Source organism: Nomascus leucogenys, chromosome 13, assembly GCF_006542625.1.
Source record: "Nomascus leucogenys isolate Asia chromosome 13, Asia_NLE_v1, whole genome shotgun sequence".
NCBI classification, from domain to species: domain Eukaryota; kingdom Metazoa; phylum Chordata; class Mammalia; order Primates; family Hylobatidae; genus Nomascus; species Nomascus leucogenys.
The window spans coordinates 3513871-3539638 of record NC_044393.1 but is presented as its reverse complement, the minus strand read 5'-3'; the positions used below and the strand labels follow the sequence as shown (position 1 = coordinate 3539638).

General features: G+C 44.9%; 1 long non-coding RNA gene across 1 annotated transcript; it reads left to right on the top strand.

Moving 5' to 3' along the window:
- The first annotated feature begins 2313 nt into the window (after nt 1–2313).
- Nucleotides 2314–25458, top strand: LOC105740692. The gene is made up of 2 exons (XR_001116765.2): nt 2314–2365; nt 22250–25458. It is a non-coding gene; the product is annotated as an uncharacterized LOC105740692 (long non-coding RNA).
- The last annotated feature ends 310 nt before the right edge of the window (nt 25459–25768 follow it).

Here is a 25768-nt window from a genome sequence, read left to right as displayed (position 1 = left end):
ATGACAGTGGCAACACAAGCGTGGTTGAAAGACACCCACCGAGGAGGATTGTGGAATTCTACTCTAAAGGAGAGTAAGACATGGATCAGGCTGTGTCATCACAGAAATCCACAGCACAGCCTTCCCTCGCCCTCCATCTCACACGAGTGAGAAACCACATTTGTGAAAACGATTAGACAAGTCGAGTTTGCAGACTCTTACTCAGACATGGTCATTTTATTGTTTTCCATCTGAAATCCAAGTAGCTAGTGGAGACAGCAGTGTATGCGGTTGGCTAATTCCTGCAGTGCTCATAAGTTAACTAATTATTTCCATGGTCATTAAATCACTCTTTTCCATCTGTAAAGCCCTCGTTCAGGCAAGTCAGGGATGGGGACCACCCTCTTTGCTTTGCAGATTTTCCAGCCCGAATGAGCAGATCAGGCCATTGCTGAGGTGGAGATGCCATGTGACAACTCTGCAGAGCGTGAATGATATCAGCATGTGGGACTCAGCCGGCAGGGACAGCATGGCAGGGAGGAGCATCCTCTCTCGACCCGGGGACCCCTGCACATTAGCTGCCTTCACCACTGGGTGGCTGCCTGACGTTGGACATGTGGACCTTTCTGGTCTCAGTGTTCTCCTCTGTGAAGAGTTCAGAGTTCTTCACTCCTAGGGCCGTAGCCTGCGTTGGATGAATGAGCTCTGTGAGATTCGATGCCCAGCACAGGTAGGCTCAATGCATGTCGGTTGTTACTCTGTTTGCAGCCAGAAGCACAGGAGATCCCAGTGGGCCCCAGGTCCCTGTGAGCCTTTGATAGCCTTGAAGAATGTAGAGGGACATCCTGTGGCAGTGGAATGAGAATACAAGGATTACAGAGTAAGGATAGCAAGGGGAGGTGGTGAGGCCAGCCTCCATGAGAAGCTGGGTAGGAGTTCAATGGAAGACAAGTGGAAGATGGCTGGATGGGTAGTATGAAGCAGGGTCACCAGTGAAGGAGGACTTCAAATGCAGGATGAAGACTTTGGCATGGGAGCCGGGCAAGGTGGGGTATGCTTGTAGTCCCAGCACTTTGAGAGGCGGAGGTGGGAGGATCACTTGAGGCCAAGGGCCTGAGACCAGCCTGGGCAAGATAACGAGATCCTGTCTCTAAAAAAAAAAAAAAATAGTCTCAACTACTCAGGAAGCTGAGGTGAGAGGATCCACTGAGCCCAGAAGGTCAAGGCTGCAGTGATCCGTGATTGCACCACTGCACTCCAGCCTGGGATACAGAGCAAGACCCTGTCTCATTAATTAATGAACAAATAAGTAAACAAATATTGTCATGGAGACAGGCAAGAGAGACTAGTTAGGAGGCCATTACAGTAATCCACAAACCAGGGGCTCAGGGCTGGTCCAGGAAAGTGAGACGTGAGAGGACGGAAAGGCCCAAGAGTTAAGGCAGTGAGCAGAAGAATGAACCTCAATTGAAAACCTCTGTGAAGTATGGAACATCAACGAAAGAAGCCTTTGCGTATTTGTTTTGTCCCCAAAGCAGACATATACAAGAGCACCTTGACTATCACCAAAAAGATCACCAGTATAGAAAATACATTTGGCTGATGCAACCAATGGAGAAAACCCTTCAAGATGCTTATGAACTTTCTCCAAATCTTACAACACAACTGAAGGGAACCACAACTCAAATGGAGTTACATAAGATTTCACTGTCCATTTGTGCTTTAAATGCATTCCATCATAGAAGTCAGAAAAGCTCAAATATTTTAAAATGCGAAGTAATTTTTTTTCTTCAATTTTACTTCATTAATCCCTTCCAAAAAGTCTACTTTCAAAGGCTCAAGAAATTAGGTCTCACTTTTAAAGAATGGAGAAAGGGCAGGATGGCCTTCAGAAGGCTCTATGGCCAAACACCAATATTGTCAGATATGAAAACACTGATGAATCAAAGGCCGTTCCAAGCATCTGCCAATTTTGATGTAAAGCCCTCTTTCTGTACTGATGAGCCTGCTTGACTGACAATACAGTAACTTTTTTTTTTCTCAAGTGAACGCCTTGCATGAGGATCTTAAAATTGTTAGAAGAAATGGGATGAAAATGTTCATTAAAGGTGATGAGGAAATTTGGATGAGACCAAAAACAGCCCTGGTAAGAAGGGACTGAATCAAAGGCATCAAAGGTAGGGCAGCCGCTCCCTGCAAGGTTGCAGCTGGAAGGAGCCTGTTCAGGTAAGAGCTTAATTAGGGCTGTCAGTCACACTAATTGCCTGTGATTAAATGGAGTGAGTCAGCAGAGCTGGGTATTGGCCCAGTGATGAGGCTGCTTCATCCATTGTGAACTGGGGACCCAGGATTGTGAGGCTTACCAGTGACGAGCAAGCGACACACGGTATGCACTCCCAGATCCTTCCATCAACACCCATCCAAAGCACTTGCTTTCTCCAAACAACAGCACTTTGTTTTAGCATCATCAAATCATGTGCTGGAAAAAACTTCCAAATAGCCCTTAGTTGATGTCCATGTTTCCAAGGTTGGGCTCAGGTTTCAATGATTAATAAGCAAACCCTTGAGGTCAGCTATGAAAGATTGGTCGCCTTTGAATGGCAAAGGTTTTCTTGTTTCTTGAATTTCTTCACTACCCTGCCTCTTGATAGCCCATACCCACTCCGATTGTCCAGCTGGTGTTTGATGATGAGTATTTCTGTCTGAGATCTCTTCCTGTAGTCTGATTTCCCTTCCAAAACCAGTTCTACCTTTTCCCAAGAAATCCCTTCATCACCATCACTTATCTTATCTCCATCGGGGTCCTTATTTCCAAATAGAACCCACATATTGAGGGAATAGGGCCATTTCAAATCCTTTAGGTGACTCCTTCTTCACCCTCCCTCTCCCCATCCATCCCTCCTTAGCTGCTCTTTGTCTATTTCACCTCCACCCAGCACTTAACACACCCTGCCCAAGGACCACTGGAATCCAGCTGGGTGACCTGCTCTTCCAAAGGCAAATGTCTGTGCTTGGTTCCTATTTGTGGCCCCATGCTTTTTAAAAAGTATGCTACATTAAAAATATTTTTTAAATATCTAGAGTCAATGCTCGGGAAATTTTTACTGGGTGAACATGAGTACATACGTTTTTCTGGGCAGAATAGAAAGTCCTGGAGAGGGACACTGCAAAGGATCTAAAAATGTCTGTGTCTGTTTGCATCTGCTTGTCTTTGATAGGACACCAAGTAAAGCAATAAAAATGTTAATCTTCTCAGTCCCGCCTCTGACTCATGGAGCCTCTGAGGCTGTGACAGCAATAAGGTAGGTGGAGAAGTTAAAGGGAAAAACATAAATTAGGTCATGAGAGGATAAAGAGACAGATTTTCAATAGGCTTCGACCTTCAGAGATGGGAGGGCCTAAATTAAATGGATCATACAAAATTCAATAAACAAGGATTGGAGATGGCAGATGATTTATCCTATTATAATTTGAATTAAGCTGGAGCATCAATAACACCCCTGACCCGAAGGTTATTAAGAGACAGCTAATAACAGGAACAGAAGCAGCACACGCTGTTGATGACTGCTCAGAATTTAGGGCTCAGGCATTTAGGGCTGGGGGATTGATTGCTTGAAAGATAAATTTCATCCTTGGTGCTGCAGAGCAGAGCATGGCAGGATGAGCAACTAGTGGTGTCCCAGAGCCACCAGCCCACAGCCCACTCATATGTGACCAAGACAGCATCACATTCCCCTCGGCTTGGTGAAACTTTAGACAGATTCCATCCTGACTATCAGCCCCTCACCTCCCTTTTCATAGAGCATTTACTTTAAAAAACGTGCAATTATAAATCCTTTGGAGCTACAAATCTTCCCCCAGATTCTGGCTCATTTTACAACCCAGAAAATGCCTTTCTCAAGGACCTGGAAATCGTCTCTGTGAAATGTAAATGGTGAAGGAGATGGCATTCCAAGCTCCCAGTTTCTGAGAATAGGAGCCTCCTCTGATGGATGCACATTAGAAAACACAGGTGGCCTAATCAGAGAAGAACATTTGCAAGCTCAGGAATAACTCAGTCTGCTGGTCACATCCCATTGACCAACCTCCCCTCCACTGACATCCTCCCATCCTTTCCACCAGCTCATGCCGCATTGGAAAACCCTCCCACCTTTTGTATCATGGAAGTTGAGCTCAGGTTCTCTCCTCTATTGCACTAGTCTTTAGAGAAGTCTTCCTGGACTGTTTAACTTTGTACTGTACAGTTTTTACTTTTACTTTTACTTTGACAAGCCATCAGTGGAACCATTTGCTCCAAGCCCAGATCACTGGCTCTCAAGTCAGCCATCCTGTACATGTAGCAGGTGGATGAGAGACAGTTAATCCAGTGTCATTATTTCTGCTGCTATCAGATGACTCAGACTGTGTTCCAACATGAAAAACAGACCAAATCAATCACATAACTGGGTTTTGTGAGTCTCAGAGGAACTGGTTTGATGGAAGTTCAGTTCCAAAGCCACTTTCTTCTTTACACAAGTCTAATTCCACCCTCCCTGACATCTGGTTTGAATTAGTCAACTTAGCTATTTGGCTTGATGGAATTTTTGCTTTTCAACACCATTTGGGCATTGTTAAATTACATCATAATTGCATCATCAGGGGCTAATTGCATCAGAGTAATGGGGACACTTTTGAGCAATGTTCTGGGCTCCTTCATGTACTTGTTCCTTTATTCATAAGGGAACGCCCCTCCCCCATGACTTTCTTCCCTCACCAGGGAAAACACTGTTGTCTCCATTTCATTGATAAGGAAGTGAGGCATAGACTGAGTGTCTTGCCCAAGGTCACCTGCATGGATGGTGCCAGAGCTGGAATTGGAGTCCATGCAGCCTGCATGATTTCACAATGGAATGTAACGAGGATTTTATTTTATATATTAGGAATCCCAGGACGAACACACACACAGGGAGGATATCTAGAGAGCTGTCAGGACCCCTGGGGAAGAAACCTGAGGGACTAAAGGGGACTTCTGCTGGAGGGAGATCCAACCTGGTAGAAGATCCAGAGGAAAGGCACTGTGTGTCCAGAGGCCAGCAGGGCATGGGCTGGGGAATCAGGAGAGGAGGGGCCATGGCAGGACTCAGGAGCTTGGCCAGCTCACTAAATTCTGCAGGGCTTCAGCACCCCTCTGAAGCACACCGGACAGTGCCACCCCCCTTCTAACAACTTAGACACTTGAGGACATCACTGAACCTCGAATGTCAAGGGTTTCAGTGCCGTAGTGATTGGGTGAGAACCAGTCCACACAAACACAGACAGGGGCAGCAGAGGCACGTTGGGGGCAACGATGGTGCAGCGGCAGCGCCTGGAGGCAGGACCTCATCCAAGAGCACACATGAACACCCACCTATCTCTGGATTTTCAGATATTTTTCAACAGGAACTTTCCAGGGAGCCGAGGGGAGCAGGCAAACCACTGAAGATTGCTTTGCAGTGGCATCTGTCTCTCATTCTGTACTCACCAGCCAGTGAGGGCTGGGGAATGCCTGGCCTTGCTTTACCAGCTCATTCATCATCCCAAACAAGAGCAGGAGCCATCCACGCCAGGAGTCACCCATGCCAGTATCTCCCGTAGGTTCTATCAAAACCACTGTTTCTCAGGTGGGGCCTTTCCGTGCTTTGGATGGCATGAAATCTGCACATGCAAGTCTTGAAAACTGCCAGGAGAATTGTGTGTTAGTCAGTGAAACTATTACCTGTTCATTTGATAAGAGAAAATTAAATTATTCAGTTCCCCATAACACAAGCAACATCCCAGCCATAATAGTGGAGTAATTGTTTTACAATTAAGGCGTGCCCAGAATGTACATTACCAACTCATTTAATAATGTGCGCATTGAGTTGCTTATTTTTTTTCCAAAGAGGCAATTCAAATAAGTAATTTAGTGGTAGAAATAAACTATGAATTTAATTTATATGTTCATTAATTGTACAATTAAACAGAATGCTAATTGACTGTAGAATTATAGCTAAATGGGACACTGCACCCGGATAATTAGTTCTCATTCCGTTTTTCATTGTGAACATAATTTTTGGTGGTCTCACCCTACCCAATTAGGTTTTGTTTGGCTTTATTGGAGCATAAATCATTCTTCTAGCGCAAAGATTTAATCCTCACAGTCCAGCTGGTGTGTTACGCTCCTGTCCCAAAAGGTTATCTCTTTGCTTGAAGAGAAAGGACATCTGATTATGGTCATCAGGAACGGGAGGGTGTTGTGCCCGTCTGCGATTTTTGGTGTCTTCTCTGCAGAAGGAAGAGAGAAGACAGACAGGGTAGGTTAGTGCCAATAGCATCTGGACTCCCCAGAAGGTTCCGCCCAAGGGGGACCAGGATCTGGACAAGGGGTTCACCACCTCTACAGTTTTTACTCACTGAAACGATCAATTTTGTAATACCCAGAACTGCCACTTTCTAACAGGTGATCTCCGCATAGGCAGCCAGCTCCGAGACTGAGGAGAACAGACATGCAGGGAAGGTGCCCATACAGGGAACCAGGTGTCTTCCCACGGAATCAACGTGGCTCTGCGGTCGACACACCACTCCCGTCTCTCCTGGGGGCAGCATCCTCAGGTGCTGTCTCCTTGCTCTGATTCAGTAGCCAGAGGGTCCGACGGCTCACAACAAATTTCTGGTTCAATGCTTAGATACACACAGGCAGGTTTTGCTTTTCTCAGCTGCTCAGAAAGAAAAGAAGGAAAATGTGAAATGGTGGTTCCCTTATGACATATATGTTATACCAGGATAGAGTGAGCACCAGGGTCACAGGATTCGGGGTCACAGGACTCGCAGCCACGCGGCCAAAGCAGCTGCGGAGCAACAATCCCTATGCCTTCAGATGCGTTGGAATCCCCCAGGGGCGTGGGGAGCATGCTAAAATGCAGATTTCCAGGCAGAGGGCCTCCCCTGTGATGCTAAAGGAGCTTAAACTTCAGGGCTTGTCTCGAACATAGTTCTTTGGTAGGCAGTGTGGGAAATTCCAAAGCTGCCCTTTGAAAGGCCAAGCCTGGCATAAAGTCGGATGTGAAGACAGGCTCTTCCCCAGCATCCTTCTCTTAACACGGTGCTCCTGTCCAACCACATCTATCTGAGTCAACCCACAAATATTGAGATCTGCCCCAGAAATAAAGGGCACTGCTATAGCAGACGACAAGGCAGTCTCAGATCCCAGAGTGTGGGGTACAGGACTTTAGCTGAGCTCGGAGACCATAGGAAATGTGGCTCCATGCCCAGTGTGCATTTCTAAGGACCCTCAGAATCTCCCCTGCCTGACACAGCTGAGCTCACAGTGTTCAGAAGTCTCCTGTGGCTTCTCTAACAAATTGCCACCCTCTTGGTGGTTTAAAACAACACGAATTCAATCTCTTACCTTTCTGGGGATTAGACATCTGGAGGTTCCAGGGGAAAATCTGTTTCCTTGACTTTCCCAGCTTCCAGAGGCCACCTGCACACCTTGGCTGATGGCCCCTTTCTCCCTCTTCACAGGTAGAAGTTACATCACTCCCACCTCTGCTTCCATCTTCACATCTCCCACTCTGACTCCCTCTTCCCCTGATAAGGATTATTGTGATTACATGGAGCCCACCCAGATAGCCCAAGGTACCCCAAATCCTTAACTTTGTCATATGTACAAAGGCCTTTTTGCCATGTATGGTGACATTTCAGGTTCCCAGCATTAGAATGTGGACATTTGGGTGGAGAGATTATTCTGCTAATATTCCCCAGGCAGAAAAAATGAACAATATTGCCCAGATTGCCGACACTAGGAAAAACGAATTACCTTTCTGGGATCCTTTAGTATTCTTGGTGTTCGCTGTTGTCGAACTCCCCAACCCATACGCAGGCAACACAACATTGAGAAAAGGGGAGCTTGGGAGCAGCCGGGATGCCCTATGGCAGACATCCTTCTTGCTGCCTGTAGAGAGGATATGGGTGGAACAGATAGTTTTGCTTTGTTTGTTTGTTGCATTATTTAGATTACGCAAAGGCATATTCCCATGAAAGTTCATTGAGCAGTGGAAGTCGGAAGAGAAGAGCCTCAAGGTGATTGCTTAATCCAGGGAAGAAGCAACTGCTCAGAATGTCATTCACTTTGCCATGAGGTTGTTGATGTGACAAGGTCTCAAACTAGAAAATTTCTGAAATGATTACTTGACATGAAAGGCAGAGTTGTACAGGCAGTATAATCAAGCAGGCAGTTGGTCTTGGTTCCTGAGTGTCAGTAACTAAAAACTGAACCAAGAACACAAACTTACACCTCCTAAAGTCGGTTATTTGCACACACTAGCTGCTGCGCCTCTCCCTGCCTGGCCCCTTTTTCTTTATTTTGTTTCTTTCTTTATTTTGTTCCTTTCTTTATTTTGTTCCTAAGAACTGAGCGCCTTTTAACATCCCCTATAACATTTATTTTGTTTATCATTTGCCTCCTCCATGAGATCAGGGATTCCGTCCTTTGTTCTCTATCCCAAGAACTAGATACGTGCCTGGTCTGTAGGTGACTGATAAATATTTATAGAATGAATGAGTGTGAAACACCATATGATTAGTAGACTGCATTTACTTAGCATAAGGGAAATAACCTCTCTATTATAGTGTTAAAGCTGGGCTCTTATTGCCGTTTGGAGAGTATGATTTGTTAAAGGTGCAAGTCAAGCTGGGATTCCTTAGGGTTCTCTTGAGTTCCCAAATCAAGCCAAGCAATGGAGGTTTCAGATAAGACCTGGTCAGCATCCTGCTGTAAAGCAGTATCTCCCAAGTTTCCACTAAAATATTTATAGAGGCACAGAGAAAAGTTGAAAAATTGAGAAGCCCTCACACAATACTGATGAAAAAGTTAAAGATGTGCTATTATAGACGGATAATTATAGATAAGAAAACCCTTGCTAAGAATTATAGATATTTTCTAAGGAAAATATCAGAGCTACCAAAATAGAATCAATCATCAATGACATAATTATAAAAAAATTGCTGGAACTGTAACAAAGATCTGAGAACACAGGCGGCAAGCGTTCACCAAATTTCAAAGAAAGCCAGTAAAAAATGGGCCAGATTTTAGACACATCTTGGAAAGTATTTAAAATAATAAAATAAAGATAAATGCAAAATACTAGATCATTTTTAGGAAGAGAAAAATACGGCTACATAAAAACAAATACAAATCAGCATGGCCCCAGCTTGCTTTTTTGTCACACTCCTGCCCAAAGGAAATAGAGCAGCAATTGCAGAGGTTCTGAAGCAGAGGGAGCAATCCAAGGACCCCACTCCCACATGTGTGGGGGTGACACACGCTCATGAAATTTACCTCCCAGATATGCTTTCTTGGTGTTACAAAAATGTAGCCTTCAGCCTTAATAAGAGATGCACTTAAGAATTCAAGGTACTGGCCCAGCACAGTGGCTCACGCCTGTAATCCCAGCACGTTGGGAGGCCTAGGCAGGTGGATCACCTGAGGTCAGGAGTTCGAGACCAGCCTGACCAACATAGTGAAACTCCGTCTCTACTGAAAATACAAAATGAGCCGGGCATGGTGGCGCATGCCTGCAATCCCAGCTACTCAGGAATCACTTGGACATCAGCGCCTTTAAAAGAACCTTATTAGATAAGCACCCCACATCTAACTGCATTCTAACTGGATGCCCTGCACAGTTGAATCTAGAAGGATGGTTCTCAGCGCTGCATTCCTCTGGGGGCTGGCCCATGCCCAGAGATTCTGATTCTATTCCACAGTCAGGACTGAGAGCAACTCTCACAGCTAATGAATGATTAGCAAAATGAAATAATTTGATCATAAATTATCCCTCATCCATACAGTGGGGAAGAGGCACAAAACGTGAGGTCCACTGCATCTGCCTCACAGACACTGGGTGAGCATTCCCTTCTTTCTTCTCGTTTGCATTTTCCAGGTTTTTAAAAGAAAAAGACATTCTTTTCAGTGAAAACAATAACAGCAAAAGTTTTCTATAAAGAGCCAAGTTTTATGGGTCACAGCGACCTGCTACCAATTCATTCTAACATTCAGCTCTAATTAGAACAGAAAGCCCTGTACTTTTGTCTCACTCTTATAAATCTTATCAAACGTGAACTGCGAAATCTTTTCCAAAACTTTTCTCCTAGGTCCCACTTGGTCAAAATAAGCCTTTAATAAAAAGACTGAAAATTAGTTTGTAGCCAGGAGACTCCTGGAAGTTTGGAAGTTAATCTGTAGTTGGAAAAAACAAACAAACAAACAAACAAACAAAAGGCTTTCACACTTGTTTAGCTCTGGGCTTTTCTGATTCTGCTATTTATTGACCTTGAAATTAATGCAGGCTGTCTAACTTCTCTTAGCTTCAGTTTCCTCATCTTTAAAATGGAAGTGATGGGCTGGGCACAGTGACTCACACTTGTAATTCCAGCACTTTAAGAAGCTGAGGCAAGTGGATTTCTTGAGCCCAGGAGTTCGAGACCACTCCTGGGCAATATAGTAAAACCCCATCTCTACAGAAAATACTAAAATTAGCCAGACATAGTGGCGCGGGACTTTAGTCTCTGCTATTTGGGAGGCTGAGGTAGGAGAATCACCTGACACTGAGAGGCTGAGGTTGCAGTGAGCTCTGATCATGCCATTCCACTCCAGCATCAGTGAGATACCTGAACAAGACCATGTCTCAAAGACAAAAATGGAAATAAAATGGAAGTGATGATATCTACTTCAAAACAGCAAAGACAAAAATAAACTAATTTAAGGAAAGGAGAGAGACTCTCATTCTCATGATATAGACAGCAGAGACAGGTGGCAGTAGGAGGCTCTACTTGTATGACCTGGAGTGGACCTTACCCCTTGATACCTACAGTAGAGATGATTTTGGAATGCTCTGCCACTAAGCATGCTGCTTCATGTCTGATTAACTTCACATTTCTACAACACAACAATCAAAACAACAACCTTTAGTGTGTGGGGTGGTCCCCAAGACCATGCTCAGGATGAATAGTTCACTAGACAAACTCATGAAATGTGAGCTGTCATGCTTATGGTCATGGTTTATCAGGATGAAGGGACTCAGGTTAAAATCAGCCTGGAGAAGACAAGCATAGGGCAGGGTCCGGAGGACTCCAGATGCGAGCTCCATTTGTCCCTCCCAATGGAGTCATATGGACAGCATTTACTCCTCTGACAAGGATGTGTGATAGTGCTTAGTCAGTGTCACCAACCAGGGAAGCTCGCCTGAGCCTTGGGGTTCAGGTACTTACTGAGGTTGGCCACTTAGCCTTTGGTTTCCAGGCTCTCCGAAGGGAGGGTGATCTGTTACCATGTGGCTCAAGGTCCCCCAGTAAACAACACACTTACCAAACATCACATGCCCAGGGCTCAGAGCTGCCTGTCAAGAAGCTGGGCAAGGATCCATCTCTTCTCTGGGCAAAGTTAATCCTCTAGGCTCACCTCTCATCAAAGGTTCACTATTTGAAAAAATCAAGATGTCTGTCAAGGATAAAGACCCATCAGAAAAACGATAGAAGGGATTGTAGGACTCTGGGAGACATCTGACAATGGAAACAATTGTTAACATTTCTAGGAGGAGGTTTTGGATCTTAAATTAGGAAACCGGCTGCGATCAAATCCCCTCACTAAACGCTGAGAGGCGACAAATTGGACTTTCCAGAACTGACAGTCTAGACAAGGGGTCAGGGAAATTTCCTGCAACGGGCCGGATAGTAAACATTTTTGGCTTTTGCAGGCCATGTGGTCTCTGTTGCAAGTGCCCATATCTGCTGTTGTAGAGCAGAAGCTACCACTGACAATATGCTAACAGAGGTGCCGGGTTCCAGTAAAACTATTTATGGACATTGCAATGTAAATGTGATACAATTTTCACATGCCATGAAATATTAGGGGCCTTTTGGTTTAGTGCATAAGTGAAGCTCAGGGGACTTGGGTAGTGATGGAAATACCTTCCTCGACACTGTAATGGTGGAATCATGTCATCATACATTTGTCAAAACCCATAGAAGGTACAGTGCCAAGAGTGAACCCTAATGGCAAGTATGGACTTTGGTTCATAATAATGTATCAGTGCTGGCTTGTTAGTTTTAGAAAACATCCAACACTAGTGTAAGATGTAATAGGAAAACGTGTGTACCAGGCCCCATGGGTAGCAGGAAAAGATACATGGAACTCTATGTACTACCTGCCAAATTATTCTGTAAATTAAAACTGTATTAAAAATATAAAGTCTTAAAAAAAGTATAAAAAACATTCTCAGCTCATAGGTAATAAGAAATCAAGTGGTGGGTTGGGTTTGGCCTGTGTGCTTTCATTGTACATGAACCCTCAGACAAGCTGGGACAAAAGCTTACACATGTGCATGGCCCTCACATGCGGCAGAAACGATGCTGTGGGTTGGTCCCATGGGCAGTGGCAACAAGTGAGCAGAGTCAACATGGGCCAGAGGAGGGTTCTTGATGGGAAACTTGGGTGGGAACCTTAAGGAATGGGCAATTCCCCTACTTCTTTATGCTGTTTGCTCAGGATCTAATTTAGAAACATGAGCAGGACCTAGAAGCAACCTGAGAATCCACAGGGCGTGCATGAATGATTTTGACTTCCCTGAGCTTGGAAAAGCCATTTTTCATACTTGCTGTTGGTCTAAATAGCTATATTATTTGCGGCAGAAACTTTGCAAACCAGGCCTAGAGGGAGACAGGAATTTCTCCAGATATTGTTCACCCTTAATAAGATGCTCACCCTCCTGGCTTCTTGAAGATGGAGTAATCAATAAGGCATCATTTTGAACAGTGTAATTAGCACAATTTATTTGGCAAACACATATGAGTTCCCACTGTGTGCTCACGGTTCTCTCGGCTGTAAGAGGTTATGGCAATTATGAGGTGATGTTGGAAACAGCTGGTCGAAACCTCCAAGTAAGAGAAGAAACAAGTGGCGTCATACTGATCTCATGGAATACATTTTAATGCTAACAGATTTTAATGCAACCCAATATGCTCCCTGTGTGGCAGTCTAGGGCCTGGTTAACGGTTGTCTGTGACTGTTTCAGCTGAGCCTCACTGTGCATCCAATTATGAGAACACATTAATCAGCCACTTGACAAGATACGTATTTATTGCTTCTGATATTTTCATTATGTCGGCCAAGGCTCAACCTAGTTTTATAAAGAAAAGCAATGAGCCGGTTGCCCACAGGGATGTTGAGAATGGAGACCCCTCTGGTTTCCCACCTGGAGATGGTCAACAGAAACCAAGACCTAAAATGTTGGTCTCTGCATTCTCACTAGTCCCTCTCCTTGGAATTCAGAAGGAGTCAAGACCAAATTACTATCTCTACTCCTGTGTTGAGTGGTTACCATGATTACCTGGTCAATAACTCATTGTCTATAGATTTCAATACTGCTTGGGGATTTTCCATTACTCTCCATCTACAGCAGTGAGAACTGTGCTGTGTTCTACAGGACCCCCTTTCTAGGATTTGCCTTCTATCTGGAGGCTTAAAAGAAGAACTGAGCAGGCTTAGCAAACGGTTCAAGGTGTGGGAGTGTGAGTCAGACTTCAGGGTTCCACAGTGCCTCCCCAACTCTGTGATCTTGGTTGTGAATCTAACTTCTTGCGCCTTCCTGCAAGTCAGCCCACCTGCAACATGGAACTAACATGCATACCTATTTGTAAAGTGCTTAGGATGATTCCTGGCTCAAAGTGTGCAACAAATGAATGACATCAGTAAAGAGACCAGAGCAGTGAGATCTAGTCATGTCCGGAGCGCTTTTGGGAAAGAGGAGAAAACGTGAGAGGCGGCCTGCTGTGGGGACCGAGTTCAGCATGGATCTCACAGCTGAAAACACATACCTGGTTTCCGAACCACATTTTCAAAGACTGCCTGCCCCAGAAATAGTGCTGCCTTCTGCTAATGATCTTCGGGTTCTATGGCTACTTTTAATACAGACATTCACTGCCATCTGGAATATTAAGAACATCCCGACAAAGGGGGCTGTGTCTACATCCTTATGCTCCAAGTCCACGTGGTCATTAAGAACTGAACCAGTTGGAGCCCCTGGGCAGTGGGAGATTAGGCAATGGGGAGTGTTTCTCCGTGTGGGTCCTGGGCTCAATGCCCACAGCCCCTTGCTCAGCCTGTCGGCTCCTTCATTCTGGCCACACAGCACAACAGTCCATGAATGCAGCAGTGACAGGGCTGGTGGCCTCTGAGTCATGGTTCTTGCTCCGGGACCCCTTGCCAGCCTTCCCCTGAGGCTGTTCTCATCCACCATAAGAGCGATGGCTGACAGCTCCAAACTCAGCCTGTAGGACAAGGCTCACCTCCTGCCTGCTTCTTTCCCTGGCTAGTCTTCTCCGTCCACTGCAGCACTTAGCTTCCCCGCCATCCTTCTATGACACCAAAGAGTTTACAGGCTGATGTCAAGGGCTCCTTATGACACTCAGTGTGGCGGGCAGGGGGTTCTCACTGGGCATGGGGAGTGGAAGGCCAAGGCCACTGAGCAGACTAACAAAGTATACTACTGGAGCCCAGCATGCTCACCTCTGAGGGTCAGTGTGAGTCCTTTCTATTTGATGATCAGAACCATCTCCACCAACATATTGTTACACAAGCATGGGTCCTAAATGAGGACTGGCTCAGAACTGCACTTCTGGGTTGCAGAGCATCTCATGTGGTCTCTGGGAAAGTAAGTATGTGAAGTTCAGGGGACCCTCTCTTCCTCTCATCTTCACTCCTACCAGTGATCACAGCTTAACCTGCCACTGTGGCAGGTTAGAATAAAAAAGGATGGGGTTTGTTCCTACCTTTGAAAACATCACAGAGAGTCAAAGGGAATGTTTCCAGGCTGAACTAGACACCGCTGAGTGACACAAGCAACAGGAAAACACATCAAGACCAACAGCAATGGCGTTTCAAAAGCAAATTTGATCCATGGTAGTGGAAGAGCCAGCAAGTCCCCATCATTGAAAGCAAGCTTGCCTTTTAACTAAAGGTCTAGTGAGGGTCAGGCATGGGGAGATCTTGGAGAAGGGACATCTTCAGGGAAAAAGTAAGGAAGAGTAATGATTTGAATTCTCCCATTAAATTCCACACAGGGAAGACTGGTTAGCAGCTGAGAGGCAGTAATGGATGTGTCCTTCCCCTCGTTGGGTACCAGGCTTCCAGGTCAGGCATCCATGTTGATCCTCAACAGGGGTTCAGTAAGGCAGCTAAGACAGGGAACCACAAAAAGAAAGTGGAGACTGATGACAACCTATGGAAGAATGCCATAGGATCCAGCCAATTCCACTTCGTCCCACCCCATGGATAACCACCATCTGCGGTCAGGAGGCAACCGAGCTGGCCAGATTCCATGCCACCCCCCAGCAATACTCAACCAATCCTTGCTATCATTTCTTGGTACCATTTGTAATTTGTGGATTCATATTGCTAAGTCAGTCCCATGGGGAGAAGACAAAAGAAATGGGGCAAATCATCATAATAATAACAATAAAAAGGAGAGGCAAGAAGGAGCCCACTTCAGTCCTTTCACTGCCAAGAGCCACTGTCCCTGTGAATGGATGACTCGAATATGATCACATTTTGTCAAAGCCCCAGATAATTCCGTGTGGAATACACATTCCATAGTTTACCTTTGCTGCAATGAATAACCTATCCAGGAACCACATTCTTGAGACACTGTCTATCGATCTGCCTTCTTTTACAATCAAGAATCAAATACAGGTGATGGGCATCATTTTCCTTTCAATTATATCTTTAAAAATGGCATTTTCAATTTTGCTGCTTTAATAGTGGCCTGATTTTCACTGCAGATCTCATGAAGGGTATGGCAAGCTCACAGATAAAAACTTATGCTCTAAGAGATAACCCATCTCTCTGATGTCTTGTTTTTCTGTAGACTCAGAAATGTTTTGTACCATGGAGCTTCACTGCCAAGAGGGTGGCTCTGGGGCCAGCAGCATTCTTATGGCAAAGTTGCTCCTCAGGAAGACAGAATCTTGGGCTCCACCCAGACCAGCTAAAGTCACGTGCATGTTTTATTTAGACCTCCAGGTGATTTGTGTGCTCTTTAAAATTTGAGAAGCTGTGCTATAGTGCGGATTGATAGCAGCTGCACTGCACCACATCTAGCATCTGGTCCACACGATGTCATTTCCAATGGAACAACCCCTGCTGCAGCTAGACACCTGGCTGATGCCCCTTAAGCCAATGAATCAGAAGCCCACAGAGGCCTATGGATTATCAGAGGCAAACACAGGCAAAGCATTGCCTCCAACTGGACATTTTGGAGCTCGCTTAGAATATGTTGGCTTTTCTTCCACTCCAGTCACTGAAATGCCTTACAGAGAGCCCCTTTAAGAAAGTTTAATTTTAATAGGGCCGATGTCAGGAAGCCTTGGGAGAACCCCGATAAGTTCAACTTTGTTCTTCTGCTTCCTCTCCACACCTCCTTGCCTTTCCCTTACAATGTGTAGTGTTTTAACATTTTGTAATTGCAGAATGCATTTATGCTTTATTTATCAGATGTCTCTCTATATCTTCTGCCTGATGAAAAATGATGGAGGTGGTGCAATTGTGGGAAGCGGAGGAAATGAATTTTTTTTTTTTTTGAGATGGAGTCTCGCTCTGTCACCTAGGCTGGAGTGCAGTGGCGCAATCTCGGCTCACTGCAAGCTCCGCCTCCCGGGTTCACGCCATTCTCCTGCCTCAGCCTCTCCGAGTAGCTGGGACTACAGGCGCCCGCCACCACACCTGGCTAATTTTTTGTATTTTTAGTAGAGACGGGGTTTCACCGTGGTCTCGATCTCCTGACCTCGTGATCCGCCCGCCTCGGCCTCCCAAAGTGCTGGGATTACAAGCGTGAGCCATCGCACCTGGCCGGAAATGAATTTTAGGTAATGTGTTTTTATTTGACATTCAATACATTGTTTTATTTTACTATCGAGACATACACCTGGTTAGCCGGCCATTTAGAATTACCAGTAATTTTGATATTTTCTATTTGACATTTCGGGGCATGGAGCAACTCTGGGAGGGAGAACACTGGTATTTTGAAATCAAGTGCGATACAGGAGTGCAGTTCAGCTATTTGCTTTGTGCTGATGTTTATGCTACCTCCAGGCAATAAAGGAGGTCTTTTTGAAAAAAGAAAAGCACACTTACATTCTTTATTGAAACATGTAATTGAGTTCTTTACATATCAGAGAAGCCTATTCATTTGTATTGAATGGTCATTGAGATATTCTGTCTATCGAAAATTCACATAGCCTCTGTGCAAATGCAGAATGTACTCTTGCAATGCCTCCCCCGTCAAAAAGTAATCCTTTTTGGAACAACAGTTTTGATCAATTATTTTAGATGACTATTTGGACAGTTCCAGTTCAGAAAAGATGATCGACAAAAAGCCAAAAGGATTCTGGCTACTTTGGATTGACGTGGGTATTTTAGGTTCATGGCTCTGATGGCAGTGAAGGGAGGTTCCATCTCTGTCAATTATCTGTTAAAGATATCCACCTATGAATGCTTTGAAGTAGAAAAGTGTGTTCAATGTAAATTAACTTTAACATTCAAAGATGATGGTTCATGATTTATTTTCAAAATAGTGTATCTGTGAAAAATTAACAGCCACAAGGTTCCAATTATCTCAATGGCAGTCTAATTTATGGGGCATGAAGTACTTTAAAAAAATTGGGAGGTGTGTTTAGTAAGGCTAAATTGGTGTTGCCTTGCTGGGTCACAGCTTGAAGTCTATCTGAACGACGTGGATCTCATTAAACATCATCAACTTAAAATCGCTTAGGTGATAAGAAGGATGAAGATGTACTTTGGGGCCCAATAGACATTTTTCTTTTGTTAATAAATGTATATCCTCTAGGAGCAGCTCTGACTTCTTCAAGCAGACAGCACCTTGGAAGACAAGCTGTGAAGGCAGTCAGGTGGGCACATCCCTCAGCCTGGACACATGGGTCTCTGGCAACCTGACTGTTAAAAGGAGATTCAAATCATCAACTCCCTCTTTCCCAGAGCCTTGAGTCCTGGCTGTGTGCAGGTATTGATTTTGGGAAGGAGCTCCGAAATTGATCAATATCTGCTGGCAGCTGAAATCTTCAGATATTTGTTAAAGAACCAGAGAGTCATGTTTCTGTGGACAGAGAGGGTGGCTGGTGCTCAGGGTTCCATGATTAAATAATGCCTCATTTAGCTGTTGCTGATAAGTGATGGGTCAACGCAGGAGCAGGTGTTTACTGTGATTAATCTAAACAGGAGCAACTCATAATGACCTGTTCCTTTGGCACCTGAATAAGTGAAGAAAATTTGTCATTTGCTAGTTTAGGGGCAGTTTCTCACTTCTAATGAGCTCTGCAGACAGAAGGGACTTCAAACGGGCTTGCAACCACAACCAAAAATATCAAGCTGCTGGAGGAGGTGGAAGACCCTCAGTACACTGTGAGCTTTCCAAGTGTTCTTCCCACACTCAGAAGGATTGCAGGAAATGAAATCCACCGTTAGCAGGCAGCCACATGCTTCAGCACCTCACAGCATCCTGGAGATACACCAAGACCATTCTCTCCCATAGACATAATGCCTGGGGGAACATATGACTTTACAAATTCAGCTAACTAGCTCCGTCACCTAGTGGCGCAAGGCACTCTGGATTCAGAGTGGGCACACAATTTCTTTCACTAGTAAGAGAGAATTCCCAAACAAGTCCCCTTTTTACCATTCCACATTCTTTGGAACATATTTTGGGAAGCACTGATGCAATAATCTATACTGGCCATCACCCAGCTTCTAGGATTGTTGACCCATTCTGGCATGTCTGAGAGACAGAGGGTAAGCTGCTGATTACACAATCATAGCTGCAAGGGAGGCAGATTAAGATAACCAAAAGACAGCCACGTCCAGTCAGATGATAGCCACGTTAAGGTGAAAAGGTTAAGATTCACTGAGTCAAGATAAGATACCCGGAAATCCTTGGCTGTAACCAGAATCCTTATAGTTTAGGTACAGAGTTTTATTTTTAATAGTTTTTTCCATTAAATTAGGACTTCTGGATTCTCCAAAACATAGCCCAATGAAGTGAGGAGACACTCGTGTTTGAGTTTCTGCTGGCCTCAGCAGGTAAATACCAGTGTGCACTGAGTCGGTTTACTTACCTGAAAAAGGAAAAATGATCATTCCTAGCTTACAGGACCCTTGTGTAGAATAATGAAACACAAAATGTGGTACACAGTGAATGACTTGTCAATAAATAGTATATGAAATGGCAAATTGACCTGATGGGAATATGTTGACCACATGGCTATATTATATACAGACAGTGGATACACACAAGGGTCTGCATAAATCTTTCTCTCTCTCTCTGTGTGTGTGTGTGTGTGTGTGTGTATCTGTCTGTCTGGTAGTCTCAGAACCTTGACACTGAATGAGGCTTCTGTCAAACCCTTGGAGAACTTGTCTTTTTTTCTGATCTGAAATTGACTTCCTCAATCTGAGATCCTATGTGGTCTTCTTATGAAATTCTTGGGGCCCATTCGTCTTGTGCCAACTCTGAATAAAATATACTGAGAAAGCCCCTGAGGAGACAGAGGGATAGTTGTTATTCCTATAGTTTAGCAAACGCACCCGGCTCATCAATTTAAGCATAGCCTAACCTTTGAAGAATGTGGGTTCTCCCTAGCAGTAGCATTCTCTAGCAAGCTCAGAGTAGGCAGCAAAATTAGAGCTTGACCATTTACAAAGGACTTTCCTATGTATCATTCAGCGCAGTGGCTTTCTGCCTGGGGTTCAACGACAAAGAACTGTGTCCACTCATCATCATGATCATTGCAAGTCTTTTCTTTCATTTATTCCAGGGATCGAAAGTCAGACTGGTCAGATTTGAATTTTGCGGTGTCAAAGAATTAACCAATTCCCCTTGGTGAAGGACAGGTAGAAGAAGACACTGTAAGGCAAAAAGAGAAAAGCAAGATCTGAAGACATCAGTAGAAAACAGGACCATGAGAATTTGCTCCATTTCCTGAGTCCCTTGGTGTCTGGGGCAGTACCTTCTGACATATTAAATGACCTGTGAAGTACTTTTTAATAGGGTAGAGAACAAGCCCCTTATTACCTGGTGTCAGGATAAATTATAGGAATAACAGGCCCCTGAAAATAAAATTCCACTCACAGTATACTACGTTTTCACCCTTAAAATTACCTTTCAAAACATGTGCATTTAGTTGGGCTAAAGAATTTCATTTTCTGTGCAAAGTTTCTCAACTTCACCACTCTTAACATTTGGTGGGGGAGGGCGAGACGATCTCTATTGTGAGGGCTGTCCTATTGATTGCAGGATGGTGAACAGCACTTCTGATCCCAATCCACTAGATACCAGCACTGCACCACCCCCACAGTCATAATCTAATTTCTCTCTAGACATTGCCAAATGGCCCCTGCCAAATGCCATTGCCAAATCTCTCTCCAGACATTGCCAAATGCCCCTTCTTTCTCCTCCCATCCTCTTCCTCCCTGCAGGGTCAAACCACGCCTGTTCGAGAAATGCTGTGCTAGGGTTTACAACTTGAGCTCAAGGATACATTCCTGGGGAAGTCTACTGAGTGGACCCATTCCTTCCCAGGGACTAGGCTGCTGCAATGTGTTCCTGTAGCTGTAACAGGTGACCACAGACTCAGTGGTTTAGACAGTGCAATGTTATTACCTAGCAGTTTTAGAAGCCAAAGTCCAACATGGGTCTCACTGGCCTAAAATCAAGGGGATTTCAGGGTTAGTTTCTTCAGGACGCTCCAGGGTGGAAGCCACTTCCTGCCTTTCCCAGCTTCTGGAGGCCTCCATGCTCCTAGGCTCGTGGCCACTTTCTTCATTTCCAAAGCCATCAGCAGTGAAGGGCCGCATCCTTTCACGCCACATCACTTGGCCTCCTCTCCTGCCTTCCACATCACTTGGCCTCCTCTCCTGCCTTCCACATCACTTGGACTCCCTCTCCTGCCTCCCTCTTCTGCTCTCAAGGACCTGCATGACACGGCCCGCCTGGGAAATCCCGGCCAGCCTGGGAAATCCAGGATAATGTCCCTTTCTTAGAGCCGGCAGGCAGCAACCTAAATTCCATTTGCAACCTGCCTTCCCCTTTGCTGTGGAAACTCACACAGCCGCGGGTTCTGGGACTGGATATGGTTAGCCATGGCGGGAGGCGGAGGGAGATTATTCTGACCACCACGAATGCCAAGAAGACTCTTGGAATAAAATCCAAACCCATAGCGTGGTCCATGAGCCCTGCCTGATAGAACCTGCTCACCGCAGCGTCCTTTCTCACTCCCACAGCCACGCGGCCCTTCTGGTCCTCAAATACGCCCCCTTCCAAGGCCTTTGCCTTGGTGGCTTTGTTTTATTTTTGAAAACTTTAGGGAATAAAGAGGAGAGCTGGTGCTATTCTAAGAAACGCATAGCCATTGTCAAGAATTCAGTGGTACTTTTGGTTTCTTGTGTTTGATGAGTATTCCATAGTGTCCTGCCTCTTGCTGGGCCCCCGGCACAACATGTGTGGGTGTGTAAGTATGCACGTGCATGTGTTCGTGTGTGTGCATGTTCATATGTCTGTGAGTATACATGTGTGTATAGGTACATGTGTGTATGTCTATGTGCATGTGTGTGTGAGTGTATGTGAGTGTGTGTATGTGATGTGAGTGTATGTGTGTATATGTGCGAGCGTGTGTGCAACTGTGTGCCCGAGTGTGTGCATGTGCAAGTGTGTTTGTGTTTCTACATGTGTGAGTGTGTGCAGTGTGTGTTTGTATATGAGTGTCTTGTGTGAGTGTGAGTATATATGTGTGAAGGTATGTGTATGTGTGTTTGTGTGTGTATCTGTGTGAGTATATGGGAATGTATGTGTGCTTGTGTGTGTATGTGTGCAAGTATGAGTACACATGTGTATATGTGTAAGTGTGTGTGTGTATGGGAGTGTGTGGGGGTGTATGTTTGCAAGTGTGAGTGTGTGCGTGCATGTGAGTATGTGTGTGTGGAAGTGTGTATGTGTGTGTATGAGTTTGTGTTTCTCCCAGATCTTGCTCCCTTGGAGCTGCCTCGCTGTCATCTAGCAAGTCTCAGCTTCAAGTCACCCCCTCGTGTGGTCTTTTCTGCACAGCATCCACAGAGCAGCAGCCCTGCACCTCCTGCTACTGAGATGGAGTGAGATTCTCAGCATCTTGTTTGCTTTCCTCAAGCACTTATCAGAATTTGTAACTTCTTTATTAGCTTATTCCCTGCCTCCACCAAAGAAGTGCATCTCATCGAAGAAGGAATCAAAGGAAGCTGGTCGAGGAGCTCAGCATCGGTCCCTGGCAGCGAGCAGTGAGCCGCGTGGCACCCCTGGCCGACGTGTGTTACTGATCAAACCAGAGACTGAGAAGCAGAGGGCGGGAAAACAGTGCCAAGTATTTCTCATGAGTTCTGTAATCCCTCACAGGCTGGGCAGGAAGGGAAGTTAGAAAGGAAAAAAAAATGAAGGGAAGATACATGAAATTGTGTGAGCATCCAGTAGCTGCCAGGCCTCATTTAGTAACACCGTGGGTTGAAGGACAGGTGTCCTTGTCTGCAATGCAGAGAGGAGAGGTTTGAAGCTCAAAGGCAGTAAGCAGTTCTAAACCGCCCAGTCAGGATTCAAACACAGCACGTTATGAGGGTGGGCCTTGAGTCTGGCCGAGGAACAAGGGTTAGGCTTTCAGGCGTGGGACTCCCTCTAAGGCAACCTCTGGCTCACCTTGCTCTCATCATCTCTCTGGTACTAAGAGTGCCACCTGAGCTTGGACACCTGGAAGCCTTGTTCCTCAAAAGCAGGAGAGAATGAGGGCTGGAGCGTGCTGGAATCCCTTGACCCCTCCTCCAACCCAAGGCACAGATCATCTTCCCAGGATGACTGAGGGGGCTCCATGCTAAGAATCTGCCCTCCTGCACATGCCAACCACAAGCATGAAAGGTTATTTTTTAAGACCATTGCGAGAAAAAAAATTGCTGCCATCCTTGAAGGCAGAATTTCTGCCTGTGATTCCTTAACAAAAATGACTACAGTCTCTGCCCTTGCTCATTTCTTGTTACTACAATTTTAAGTGCCTCCGTGGCTTTGGGGGGAGTTTTCTGGAAGCAAGGAGGCAGAAAATCTATTTTCCTGAAAGCTTTTCTTTTTAAATTAGGCTGTTGTTTCTTGTGTCCCTAATGCCAACCTAATGACCTTTCCTGATGAGATGACTGTGTCTGAATTGCTGCAATTGCTTCTCTGCAGAAGGTGCTTTCTTGGCTGTCCTTCTGAGTGGGTAGAGCAGGGGTCCTTTGTCTTGGCTAGGGCTCTGCTGTACAGTCACCAGTGTTGACTGAGCATGTTCTAAAAGTTTTGTCTCTGCCTCGCCTCGTGAAGGTCTCACGGAAATTCCCTGTAAGATAGATACAATTTTTCTTTTAGTTATATGGTAACCAGTGCAATGTTCCAAGAGCTTTACATACACTTTACCTCTTGCAGGTCTCATGGAAGCCCTCCATGAGATAGATACTGTCATTGTCCCTGTTTTACAGATGAGGAAACTAAGGCACTGGAAGATTAAATAACAAACCCACAGGCAGACAACTCGTAGGTGGCTGAAACCAGATTTGAATCAGGTATATTCTGGTAAGCCAGCTCTCTGGAACAAAAAAAAAGGTAAAGGAATGGACTTTTTAGCATTTGCCAATTTCCATGGTGTAAATAGTCCTGCCATGGCTGACTGAAAGCTACCAATGATTTAATAGCTGACTTGCTAAATTCCTGAATATTTAACCACATGCTCTTGCCAACCAGAGGGTGTTGGCTCAGACTCTGACTGGATCTTAGACTCTTGGCTACTGGGTTTTGCAAGTGCTTAACAAGGGGCTTTAGGAGACTTAAAAAAAAAAAAACCATGCATTTTGATATTCTCACATTCAAGGTGTGGGGATGGGGAGGCATACATTTGGATGTTACTGGAAATACTATGCATTTGGGGAAGTCTTCTGAAACTTACGAGAGAAAGCTAATTCTAATTTTAAATTTTTATGGAGTGAGTAGGAAGAAGTTTCTAGAATTAGCCTGTCATAAGAAAGTTCTGTGACTTTGCAAAGCTAGGAGATCTCTGACTTAAATTATTTCCAGCTTAGAAGATGTTCTTCTATTTTTTCTTCTCTTTTTATCATCTGTGATTTGGCCCATAGCTACACTCCAGCAGTCTGTCTTCTTGGCTCCATGAGGTCAGAGGAATGCCCATTTTGGAGGAGCTGGCTTAGCAACAAGCCCCTTCTTTGAGAACTGGCGCAGGAACAGCCCTGCTGAAGGAGCAGCCACACTAACCACATCTGGCCCTGGACCACTGGGGCACTATCCACCACTATCCACTCATCTCCAGAATTGCAGCCCAAAGACACAAAGACTGTATTACCTGGTGGTGAGCTTCGGGCTTTCATTCACGTGATTTGAGATATCATAGTCATGAGTGCTGTGTGTGAGCAGAGGAAGTCAGTGAAAAAATAAAGGAGACAGTGAATCACAAAGATGCAGATATTCTGGCTCTTGAGAAACAGAAAGAGGGTCTTTGAATCATGGTAGAAGTTCCAGCTTCCCCCCTACCATTCACCTGTTCTCAGGGTCCCCCTTTCAAGGATCACCCATGTAAAGGCATTTGAAAGGGGCCACACAGCCTATATGTATTTTCTAGTTAAGGAGGTAGACTCCAAAGCCATGCTATATCTTAGTCCAAAAGTCTGCCAGAAACTTAAAATATTTCAAATTAATTTTCAGCCAAGTTCTCCAGCATAGCTTACTAGAAGTTATGCAATAAACCCAAATAATGCAGTGAAGAATGGCTTCAGATTCAAACCACATATGACCAGATTCCAATGGAGAAATTTCAGCCCAAAAGAGAAGTTGCTTTTCCTTCTCAAATAAGGATTCCAATGTTTAATTTTTTTTCTTTTCTGGATTGATGTGGAATAGGAATCTTCAGGAGGGACAACATGATCTTCTGAGAAGAGGGAGGTCATTGGCACAATTAGACACAGCAGGTTGAGCCCAGGTTCAGAGTCTTTGGCGCAAGCTAAAGGAGGTGTTGCAAGGAGACAGCCAGTGCTAAGAGTGTGAAAAGTGACACCCAGGGCCAACTGTCCTCCCTGAAGCATGAGACAGTTAAATGGTGCAATACTAAAACAGTCTCAGCTAAGATAATGGTGATGGTTGCACAACTATATGAATTTACTCAAAATTACTTAATTGTCCAGAGTAAATGGGTGAATTCCATAAGACATAAATTATCTCTCAATAAATGTTTTTCAAAAAGATTCATTATTGGCCAGGTGCAGTGACTCATGCCTGTAACTTCAGGGCTTTGGGGGACCAAAGTAGGAGGCTCACTTAAGCCGAGGATAGAGCCCAGGCCACGTAGTGAGACTCCATCTCTACAAAAAAACCACCAAAAAACAGCCAGGCATAGTGGCACATGTTTGTCATCCCAGAGGCTGGGGAGTATGAGGTAGAGGGATCGAAGGATCAAGTGAGCTCAGGAGTTCAAAGCTGCAGTGAGCTATGATGGTGCCACTGTACTCCAGCCTGGGCAACACAGCGAGATCCTGTCTCTAGAAATAAACAAAAAGACACATTGCTGAGGAGGCCACTTCCTGCTCCTTCTACCATGGATGCCTTGTTTAATTTGGATTAAATGTGTCAAAAAAAGAAAAGTAAAACTTGTTCCTACAAGAAGCAATTATGTTAGCTTAGAG